The following is a 12,785-nucleotide window of genomic DNA, read 5'->3' on the forward strand; positions in this document are numbered from 1 at the left end:
GGAAACAGCAGCTGCCGTGGTGGGAAGGTAGTGTGCTCATGCCCACCTCAACAAAGCTCTTGGGTTAAAGTCCCGAGAGAGACGACATCTAAATTATTCAAGAAAACTTTTTAAAAGCGAACTCGTCCCCGACAATGGCTTGTAAGCACTCTGAGTGTCTTTATGCCATGAAAATTTTCTCAGAGAAAATTTATCTGTCTTGCATATGCAGTTCATAGTCTGCATGTAGGCCCGGTCACAAAAATTTGTAGTAAAAAAAAATCATGAGGACTTGTACATATCCGTGAAGTTCGATAGTTGAATATACATCATACTTATACTTAAACTAGTAAGGGTGTCTAAGTTCGGGTGTAACCGTACATTATATACTCAATGTGAGCTTCAACTGTGCAGTTCATTTCAGATATATTAATTTTCTACATACCGGTGCCACCTATTAAACAAAAAATTTCTCCCAATTTCCTCTTGCAATAAAAGTTGGTAAGTGAAATATCATTGATACAAAACTATTGTTCGCTAAGTTAGAGCTTATTATTCTTGTCCACGAGCCATATCAACATCCTTTATAAATAAAAGTGGGCGTGGTCTTTAATCGATCCCGTCTATTTTTACTAGAAATATTTCCTGCTATAAGAAAAATATACTTACCAAATTTTATTACGATATTTTAATTTGTCTTCGAGTTATGGCTCCCGAAACATAGAAAATCGGTTAGATATAAGAGGGGTGGTGCCACGCCCATTGGGAAAAGAAATATTATTGATATAGAGCTCATTTGTGCAAATATATATCTTCTTTTATTCGTCCACGACCCTTTTGAAAATCTTTAATATAAAGTAGGCGCTCTCCTTAACCGATTTCGTTAATTTTTCTTCAAAGCATTCCTTATAGTAAAGGCAAGCCCTCTGCCGAATTAAGTTATGATAGGTCTAACAGTTTTTGATTTATGCTTAATAATATTTGTAAAATTGATTTTATCACAAGTGGGCGGTTCCACGCCCATATTCCAATTTTTTTTTTTATTTATGTTTTGCCTCATAAAACCAAACCACCTACCAGATTTCATTTGCTTAACGTTATTTGTTTTTGAATTATCTAATTTTTCTCATCTTTCTGAATTTTCGATATGAAAAAAGTGGGCGTGGTTATCGTGTGATTTTGCTCATTGTTAGTACCAATCTATTCTGGCTCAGATAAACCCGTATACCGAACTTTGTGAAGATATATCAATATTTGTTCACGTTATCGTGTTAACGGACGGACAGACTTGTCTTACAGACTTTTTTCGAATCTGATGATTTTGATATATGGAAGTCTATATATATCTCGATTCCTTTATACCTGTACAACCAATCGTTTTGTTACCAAAGTTAATATAGGTACTCTGTTTGCAAAGCACCCTGAGTATAAAAAAAAAAAAACAAAAAGGGCACCAAAAAAAAAACAGAACATCCGACAACTCCTCGATGAAAAGTCGATAAATTGAAGATAGCTCGTCGATAAAAAAATAAACAAATTTGTGACAATTGGATTAAAAATCGATAAAAAGTCGATAACCCCTATAAAAAACTGTAACAAACCGATAATTGGCCTATACTTAACCTCCACTTACACCCTGCACTTCCCCCATAACGATCCCATTTCGAAAATTTTTTATCTTGGTCGTTGGGGCAGCGCAAGTCAAACAACGAAAGAAAGCTAGTCCTTTTTATGTACCCATACCACGCGGCACCGCCGTGAGGTATAATGTCACGGGGGAGTGGGAAATGGCGACTTAGTTTCCCCTGCTGCTCATGCGCATTTCTCTGCGCTCACTTTCGGTATGCATCAATCGCGTCATCACTAGAAACCCCATTTTACTCACAACCGTCTAACAATGCATGTCTCTGCACATTAGGGGAACTGTATTCCTAATGAAGGGCTCCTCTCCAAAAACTTTGCGTACAGAGGGTCTTTACGTGTTCTAGATTTTCCTCTATCCTACGTCTATGTAGATACCTTGAAACCGACGTTTCCACTCAATTTCTGCGTGAGGGGGTAGTTTATTTCGCCGTGCATAGGATCGTTCCATTCGGGTATATTCCGAGCTAATACGAAGGTCAAGTGCCCCCTCCTCGTTTCTTCCCACCGTTCTTGCCACATAATAACTGTTCGTGAAATTGCGCCTTTCTTAGAATCTTCAGATGATCGGCCGAGCCCAATGCTATACAGATCAGCCATCACACTTGACAATGAATCTACTGGGGCTTTTCGAGATAAGTCAAGGATCGCGTCGTCGGATACCGTCCGATAAGCACATCCAATTCGTACGGCAGTAATACGGTAGGATGCTAGTATCTATTTTTGGTGGATCATTTAAAATCGTTGGCATACTGGTGATGCATACAATATTATCGAGCTGGTTACGTTGAATAAAATCTGACGGGTAGCTTCGCCTGGGCCGCCGATGTTGGGTATTATTCGCGTTAGGGCTCCGCTAACTATAGAGACTTCTCCTCCCACCGTCCACAGGTGCTCCTTAAAAGTTGGTTTTGAGACAATATTTAATCCTAAATATTTGAAGAAAGTCTTTAGCTCACAATAACCCTTACCAAAACCATTACCGCCACATTTCCGACTAGAGTAGCCACAGATAGACATTAACTTCATAATGATTACAACTGTGGAAATGATCGTGGTCACGACAGTTATCCCACCCATATCCGTAGTCATCGCCGTGAAAATAACCAAACCTACTACCGCAGTGTTACCAGAAGTTTGTTTTAACGGTCAAATTGAGAAACCTATCAAATACCAGGAGAATGTTATAAAATAACTCCGTCCTCTTGCCAAATACTATAAGCTTTCTAGAACTTAAACCGGTTAAGGCAGTGTCCAGTCGGCGTACGCGTCATGAGTCTACAGTCCCCTCTTTTCAATGATAGAAGCATCTTTGTTAGTCTAAGGTTGTAAAATCTACACATAATTTTCGACACTTTACAGCCCCGCGCTTGAACTCACGCCTTTCCCTCTTGGTCGATCATGTGCACCTCTCGCCTTATCTTAATCTCGCCCAGTCTAATTGGGACGTTTACGGAGCAAGCTGCAAGGGATGCGCCCTTTTTATCTAGTTTATCTTGTTTTTCATTCCCATCTATTCACATATACCCTGGGATCCAATATAGATGTACGCTACTTCCTGACCTGATTCTCTCCAGAGACCGTTTACACCCTAGCACGCATTTGGATGCTATGCTATGCGAGATTATTGCCTTAATTGCTGCTTGACTGTCAGTATAAAAGTTAACACAGTTGCAGTTTAAGCTATTCTCTTCCAGTGTTTCTACTCCTTTGCTTGCGGCTAATATTTCTGCTTGGAAAACTCTACAATAATCTGGTAGATTGTAGGATCTGTTTATTTCCTATTCAGTAGAGTATACCTCAGACTCTACTCCTTCGACTACTTTGGAACCATCTGTGTACACATGTATCACCTCGTCCGCCATTTGAGAAAAATAACCGTAACCATAACCACAACTGTAACCTTGACCTGAACCATGCTCATAGTGTAGCGTTACTTGGAATGCGTTTCACTTTCATTGCATTTAATGGTACAATATATACACACACATATAGCCCACACAAGTAGTAAAATTTTTCTGACTCAAATAATTACTTGTTCTCAGCAAGAGTTCAATATCAATTATGCATGCCGGCACATACGATGCATATTTCTTTACATTTGTCAATCCGTCACATTGACCGACATATTTGCCTATTAGTCATATTGATTGTCGAACTTGTACATATGTATCTAAATAGGTTATTGTAATATGATGACTGGCATTTATGTATTATGAATTTATGTACATCTAGTTTGTAAGTATTAATTTAAATATGTATTGGTAATGTAAGAACTATTTTGTATAAAAGAAATTGATTTCTAATAAAGAATTCAATTTGATACAACATCTCACCCAAAGAGTTTCTACTTTACTTTTTTACATGAAATATTCTTCAGTAGCCATGATCGTAACCTGAACTGTAGTCATAACCCCAACCATGGCCAGAAAAATAACTCGTACCATAACGTCAACATAACCCTAACCAAAACTGTAACGACCACCCTAACCATCACCGCAAACATAAGTCCAACAATAACTGGAGCCACAACAGTAGGCAACCCTCACCGTCACAACAAATCCAGCCGTATTAGTAACTATAACGCTCTGCGATGGTCCTTTGACTTTTCGAGAGAATAGTTTTTCATAAGCTTTATAGTTCTGTCTGAAATGCCGATGATACCCATATGGACGAAAAACATGGAAGAGTCTTCCTAACTGTCGATGTTTTCGGCATCGAAACATCTAGTTTTGAACTTGGGCATTTCGAATGCATTTAGAAGCATTACTAGTACGCCCAAAAACCCGTTCCCATGGTTGCAACTGTCGAATGAAACAAAAACTGTCACTGCAACAAAAATTAGGTTGTGGAAATTGTCCTTAGCTGCATTACTTTATCTACAGTTGCGAATAGTAGGTAGTATGAAACTAGTTGTTATTTGGTACTTTTGATCCGTAACGAGATATTTGTATGACTAGTTTCTGACTGCCTTACAGTGTGACTATATGGACAGATATTTCTAACCTATATGTCAAAACTATAAAAACAATTTCGAGTGGTCAACTAACCAAACGTCAGATATGCAATCAATGTAAAACATCTGCAACCCAACCTCATCACTGCCCTCTATACACATTTTTACTCAAAGTTTTTCACCTCGTTTCTTGAACACTTAAAATCATCTCAAATCTTTTTAATCACAACAATCACTTAAGAACTAATGCCATGACCTTAACAACTAATAACGACAAGCTTTCGGAAAAACTTTTGCTCTCAACTTTGTTGCCGCCTCACTTCTCCTAGTGTAGACAACCATACACATATACACTTTCATATGTTTGTATATATACATACAAATGTATGGCTGATCGTAAGTGTTAGTTTGTTAAAATCAAAACTGATCTCTTGCAATACCACTTTCTTGTTTTACAACGGCTAATGAAAGAAAATTTTATGCTGACTTGTATGTCAGCGTACTCTGTGTACATACAGTACATTCGGAAAGTATTATCACAAGCTAAAAAAGATGTTGATGTTGAAATAGACTCAGAATTATATTTTCTCCAGATTGAAAATGGTCAAGCGAAAGGAAATATTCGTCGAAATATGACCTCAAATCGTTATTTTGCAAAAAAGAGGGAAAAATTGCCGAGAAATAGCCAAAAGTTATGTGTTCAGTTCATACGGCCATTAGAAGATATCGGGAAACTGGACAAAAAACCTTCAAAAAAAAAAAAACACGATCTGGTTAACCAAGAAAGACAAATAAAAGAATTGACAACAAAATATATGCAATAAGTAAGGCCAATCGACGGAAATCTGCATCAGAAATTCGTGCTGAAATCAATGAAGACTTGGATTCACCAATATCGCTCACGACAGTCAAAGGCAGCTTAAAGAAAAAGGTATGGTTGGACGAATTTCTGTCAGAAAGCCACGTACCAGCCAGTAAATACACAGGAAAGGCTGAAGTTCGCTCAAGGACATATTAACTGGACATATTTTTTTGTACTACAGACTGTTTTTATATCTATTGCAAATTTGGTTTTGGTTTCGGGTTTACATTTCAATAAATCAGAAAAACGCCTTTTTTCGAGTTCACATTTAACAAAGAACAACAAAATAAGCTACCATTCTTGGATATGGTTATTTTCAGAAACACGGATGGAACCTTTAACACAGACTAGTACCGTAAGCCAGTCTCATCAGGTATTATCCTTCGTTATAGGTCAATACATCCATGAACCCAAAAAATCAGCACCGCAAAAGGGTTAATTAACAGAGTTCTTAACTTAAGTGATGAAAAATACCACAACAAGAACAAATTAATTATAAAAGGCATCCTCAAAGCGAATGATTATCTGCCAAAACTAGTTTCAAGATTAATAAATCATTATAAAATGTCCATCAACAACAAAAACACCGTCGCAATATTAACGAGCACCAACGCCCAAAAGCAATCAGCAGAAATTAAAACTATGACAATTTAATATTTCCCGTATGTAACCAAATGTATTACAACCAAATGCAGATAGTTCACTACTAACGTCCGTTTTGCGTACAATAATAAAAACAATGTTGGGAAAATGTACAACAAGATTAAAGAAAAACAAGTAAGGAAGGTTAAGTTCGGGTGTAACCGAACATTACATACTCAGTTGAGAGCTATGGTGACAACATAACGGAAAATAACCATGTAGGAAAATGAACCGAGGGAAACCCTGGAATGTGTTTGTATGACATGTGGATCAAATGAAAGGCATTATAGAGTGTTTTATGAAGGAGTGGGCCATAGTTCTATAGGTGGACGCCATTTAGGGATATCGCCATAAAGGTGGATCAGGGTTGACTCTAGAATGCGTTTGTACGATATGGGTATCAAATGAAAGGTATTAATGAGTATTTTAAAATGGCGTGGACCTAAGTTCTATAGATGGACGCCGTTTCGAGATATCGCCATAAAGGTGGACCAGGGGTGACCCTAGAATTTGTTTGTACAATATGGGTATCAAAAGAAAGGTGTTAATGAGTATTTTAAAAGGGAGTGGGCCTTAGTTCTATAGGTGGATGCCGTTTCGAAATATCGCCATAAAAGTGGACCAGGGGTGACTCTAGAATGTGTTTGTACGATATGGATATCAAATTAAAGGTATTAATGAGGATTTTAAAAGGGAGTGGTGGTTGTTGTATAGGTGGTCGCCTTTTCGAAATATCGCCATAAAGGTGGACCAGGGGTGACTCTAGAATGCGTTTGTACGATATGGATATCAAATTAAAGGTATTAATGAGTATTTTAAAAGGGAGTAATCCTTAGTTCCATAGGTGGACGCCGTTTCGAGATATCGCCATAAAGGTGGACCAGGGGTGGCCCTAGAATTTGTTTGTACAATATGGGTATCAAAAGAAAGGTGTTAATGAGTATTTTAAAAGGGAGTAATCCTTAGTTCCATAGGTGGACGCCGTTTCGAGATATCGCCATAAAGGTGGACCAGGGGTGACCCTAGAATTTGTTTGTACAATATGGGTATCAAAAGAAAGGTGTTAATGAGTATTTTAAAAGGGTGTGGGGCTTAGTTCTATAGGTGGACACCTTTTCGGAATATCGCCACAAAGGTGGACCAGGGGTGACTCTAGAATGTGTTTGTACGATATGGGTATCAAATTAAAGGTATTAATGAGGGTTTTTAAAGGGAGTGGTGGTTGTTGTATAGGTGGTCGCATTTTCGAGATATGGCCATAAAGGTGGACCAAGGGTGACCCTAGAATTTGTTTGTACAATATGGGCATCAAAAGAAAGGTGATAATGAGTATTTTAAAAGGGAGTATTCCTTAGTTCCATAGGTGGACGCCGTTTCGAGATATCGCCATAAAGGTGGAGCAGGGGTGACCCTAGAATTTGTTTGTACAATATGGGTATCAAAAGGAAGGTGTTAATGAGTATTTTAAAAGGGTGTAGGGCATAGTTCTATAGGTGGACGCCTTTTCGAGATATCGCCATAAAGGTGGACCAGGGCTGACTCTAGAATGAGTTTGTACGATATGGGTATCAAATAAAGGTATTAATGAGAGTTTTAAAAGGGAGTGGTGGTAGTTGTATATGTGAAGGCGTTTTCCAGATATCGACCAAAATGTGGACTAGGGTGACCCAGAACATTATCGGTTGGATACCGCTAATTTATTTATATATGTAATACCTGGCAAGATTTTAAGGGTGTTTTATTTCGCCCTGCAGAACTTTTTCATTTTCTTCTACTTAATATGGTAGGTGTCACAACCATTTTATAAAGTTTTTTCTAAAGTTATATTTCGCGTCAATAAAACAATCCAATTACCTTACCATGTTTCACCCCTTTTTTCGTATTTGGTATAGAATTATGGCATTTTTTTCATTTTTCGCAATTTTCGATATCGAAAAAGTGGGCGTGGTCATAGTCCGATATCTTTCATTTTTCATACCAAGGTAAAGTGGGTTCAGATAAGTACGTTAACTGAGTTTAGTAAAGATATATCGATTTTTGCTCAAGTTATCGTGTTAACGGCCATGCGGAAGGACAGACGGACGACTGTGTATAAAAACTGGGTGTGGCATCAACCGATTTCGCCCATTTTCACAGAAAACGGTTAAAGCCATAACATCTATGCCCCTACCAAATTTCAAAAGGATTGGTTAATTTTTGTTCGATTTATGGCATTAAAAGTATCCTAGACAAATTAAATGAAAAAGGGCGGAGCCACGCCCATTTTTAAATTTTCTTTTATTTTTGTATTTTGTTGCACCATATCATTACTGGAGTTGAATCTTGACATAATTTACTTATATACTGTAAAGATATTAAATTTTTTGTTAAAATTTTACTTTAAAAAAATTTTTTTTTTAAAAGTGGGCGTGGTCCTTCTCCGATTTTGCTAATTTTTATTAAGCGTACATACAGTAATAAGGGTAACGTTCCTGCCAAATTACATCATGATATCTTCAACGACTGCAAAATTACAGCTTGCAAAAGTTTTAAATTACCTTCTTTAAAAAGTGGGCGGTGCCACGCCCATTGTCCAAAATTTTACTAATTTTATATTTTGCGTCAAAAGTTCAACTCATCTACCAAGTTTCGTCGCTTTATCTGTCTTTTGTAATGAATTATCGCACTTTTTCGATTTTTCGAAATTTTCGATATCGAAAAAGTGGGCGTGGTTATAGTCCGATATCGTTCATTTTAAATAGCGATCTGAGATGAGTGCTCAGGAACCTACATACCAAATTTCATCAAGATACCTCAAAATTTGCTCAAGTTATCGTGTTAACGGACGGACGGACGGACGGACGGACGGACGGACGGACGGACATGGCTCAATCAAATTTTTTTTTGATCCTGATTATTTTGATATATGGAAGTCTATATCTATCTCGATTCCTTTATATATGTACAACCAACCGTTATCCAATCAAACTTAATATACTCTGTGAGCTCTGCTCAACTGAGTATAAAAATACCAACAGAGAAAGAAAAGAACGTTGTATACAAAATAGACTGCATCGACTGCCAGCGAAGAAAAAGTTACATAGGCACTACATCTCAACATTTATACAAACGCCTAAATCAACGTAGAAAAACTGTTGAGAAGAAAGAAACAGACAAAAGTGCACTCGCCCTCCACGCTGTTACTTTTGGACAGAGATTTGATTTCGAAGGAACCAAAATATTGGCCAGAGAGAAAAGTTGGGGGAAAAGAATCCTCTTAGAAAAAATATATGTTAAAGCTTATACAAACTGCTTTAAAAAAAGAAGCGTAGAAGCTAAAAACATCAGCGACATTTACACGTGTATTTTCTAACGGTGTCAACAATCATCAGCTGCTCTAAATAGTCCATCAAGCACGAACCGGCTGACAAAATAACAACAAACGTCAAATATGTATATAAATAGTTCGTTGTTTGAATTCACATTGTGTTGATTTTATTACTTATTTCTTTTCAATTTTATTCAAATCTATAAAAAACTAATCCCAAAGCCCTATTATTTAAAATTTTATATATGACCATTTCTGCATAATGCAGAACACAAAATATCTATATAAGAAGTAAGGGAGGTTAATTTCGGGAGTAACCGAACATTACATACTCAGTTGAGTGCTATGGTGACAACATAAGGGAAAATAACAATGTAGGAAAATGAAACGAGGGTAATCCTGGAATGTGTTTGTATGATATGTGTATCAAATGAAGCATTAAAGGGTATTTTATGAGGGAGTGGGCCATAGTTCTATAGGTGGACGCCATTTAGGGATATCGCAATAAAGGTGGACCAGGTGTGACTCTAGAATGTGTTTGTAGGATATGGGTATCAAACGAAAGGTGGTAATGAGTATTTTAAAAGAAGTTCTATAGGAGGACGCCTTTTCGAGATATCGCCATAAAGGTGGACCAGGGGTGAGTCTAGAATGTGTTTGTACGATGTGGGTATCAAATGAAAGGGGTTAATGAACATTTTAAAAGGGAGTGGGCCTTAGTTCTATAGGTGGACGCCTTTTCGAGATATCGCCATAAAGGTGGATCAGGGGTGAGTCTAGAATGTGTTTGTACGATATGGGTATCAAACGAAAGGTGTTAATGAGTATTTTAAAATGGCGTGGGGCTTCGTTCTATAGGTGGACGCATTTTCGAGATATCGCCACAAAGGTGGACCAAGGGTGACTCTAGAATGTGTTTGTACGATATGGGTATCAAATTAAAGGTATTAATGAGGGCTTTAAAAGGGAGTGGTGGTAGTTGTATAGGTGGTCGCCTTTTCGAGATATCGGCATAAAGGTGGAGCAGGGGTGACTCTAGAATGCGTTTGCACAATATGGGTATCAAACGAAAGGTGTTAGTGAGTATTTTAAAAGGGAGTGGGCCTGAGTTCTATAGGTGGACGCCTTTCCGAAGATCGCCATAAAGGTGGACCAGTGGTGACTCTAGAATGTGGTTGTACAATATGGTATCAAACGAAAGGTGTTAATGAGTATTTAAAAGGGCGTGGGGCTTAGTTCTATAGGTGGACGCCTTTTCGAGATATCGGCATAAAGGTGGAGCAGGGGAGACTCTAGAATGCGTTTGTACAATATGGGTATCAAACGAAAGGTGTTAGTGAGTATTTTAAAAGGGAGTGGGTCTGAGTTCTATGGGTGGACGCATTTTCGAAGATCACCATAAAGGTGGACCAGGGGTGACTCTAGAATGTGGTTGTACAATATGGTATCAAACGAGAGGTGTTAATGAGTATTTTAAAAGGGAGTGATCCTTAGTTCCATAGGTGGAAGCCGTTTCGAGATATCGCCATAAAGGTGGACCAGGGGTGACCCTAGAATTTGTTTGTACGATATGTGTATCAAATGAAAGCGGTTAATGAACATTTTAAAAGGGAGTGGGCCTTAGTTCTATAGGTGGATGCCTTTCCTAGATATCGCCATAAAGGTGGATCAGGGGTGACTCTAGAATGCGTTTGTACAATATGGGTATCAAACGAAAGGTGCTAATGAGTATTTCAAAAGGGCGTGGGGCTTAGTTCTTAGACCTTATCCAGATATCGCCATAAAGGTAGACCAGGAGTGACTCTGGAATGTGTTTGTACGATATCGGTATCAAAGTAGAGGTATTAATGAGGGTTTTAAAAGGGAGTAGTGTTAGTTGTATAGTTGGTCACTTTTCGAGATATCGCCATAAAGGTGGACCAGGGGTGACTCTAGAGTTTGTTTTAAAAGGGAGTGGGGCTTAGTTCTATAGGTGGATGCCTTTCCAATATGGGTATCAAATTAAAGATATTAATGAGGCTTTTAAAAGGGAGTGGTGGTAGTTGTATATGTTAAGGCGTTTTCCATATATCGACCAAAATGTGGACCAGGGTGACGCAGAACATCGTCTGTTCGATACCGCTAATTTACTTATATATATAATACCACGAACAGTATTCCTGCCAAGATTTCAAGGGCTTTTTATTTCGCCCTGCAGAACTTTTTCATTTTCTTCTACTTAATATGGTAGGTGTCACACCCATTTTACAAAGTTTTTTTCTAAAGTTATATTTTGCGTCAATAAACCAATCAAATTACCATGTTTCATCCCTTTTTTCGTATTTGGTATAGAATTATGGAATTTTTTTCATTTTTTGTAATTTTCGATATCGAAAAAGTGGGCGTGGTCATAGTAGGATTTCAGCCAATACCAAGTGAGTTCATATAAGTACGTGAACTGAGTTTAGTAAAGATATATCGATTTTAGCTCAAGTTATCGTGTTAACGGCCGAGCGGAAGGACAGACGGTCGGCTGTGTATAAAAACTGGGAGTGGCTTCAACCGATTTCGCCCTTTTTTACAGAAATAAGTTACTGTCCCAGAATCTAAGCCCCTACCAAATTTCACAAGGATTGGTAAATTTTTGTTCGACCTATGGCATTAAAAGTATCCTAGACAAATTAAATGAAAAAGGGCGGAGCCACGCCCATTTTGAAATTTTCTTTTATTTTTGCATTTTGTTGCACCATATCATTACTGGAGTTGAATGTTGACGTAATTTACTTATATATTGTAAAGATATTAAATTTTTTGTTAAAATTTGACTTAAAAAAATTTTTTTTTTTAAAAGTGGGCGTGATCGTTATCCGATTTCGCTAATTTTTATTAAGCATACATATAGTAATAGGGGTAACGTTCCTGCCAAATTTCATCATGATATCTTCAACGACTGCCAACTACAGCTTGCACATTTTTAAATTACCTTCTTTTAAAAGTGGGCAGTGCCACGCCCATTGTCCAAGATTTTACTAATTTTCTATTTTGCGTCATCACTTCAACTTACCTACCAAGTTTCATCGCTTTATCCGTCTTTGGTAATGAATTATCGCACTTTTTCTGTTTTTCGAAATTTTCGATATCGAAAAAGTGGGCGTGGTTATAGTCCGATATCGTTCATTTTAAATAGCAATCTGAGATGAGTGCTCAGGAACCTACATACCAAATTTCATCAAGATACCTCAAAATTTACTCAAGTTACCGTGTTAACGGACGGACGGACGGACGGACGGACGGACATGGCTCAATCAAATTTTTTTTCGATCCTGATGATTTTGATATATGGAAGTCTATATCTATCTTTACTCCTTTATACCTGTACAACCAACCGTTATCCAATCAAAGTTAATATACTCTGTGAG

At 37.7% G+C, this 12,785-nt stretch overlaps 1 protein-coding gene across 4 annotated transcripts in view; it reads left to right on the forward strand.

The window, feature by feature from the left end:
* The window catches only part of Ir64a (Ionotropic receptor 64a), a 685,241-nt gene that overhangs the window by 540,216 nt on the left and 132,240 nt on the right, over positions 1 to 12,785 (forward strand). The gene's annotated exons all lie outside the window — the stretch shown is intronic.

This window comes from Eurosta solidaginis, chromosome 5 (genome assembly GCF_040869045.1).
Source record: "Eurosta solidaginis isolate ZX-2024a chromosome 5, ASM4086904v1, whole genome shotgun sequence".
Taxonomy (NCBI): Eukaryota; Metazoa; Arthropoda; class Insecta; order Diptera; family Tephritidae; genus Eurosta; species Eurosta solidaginis.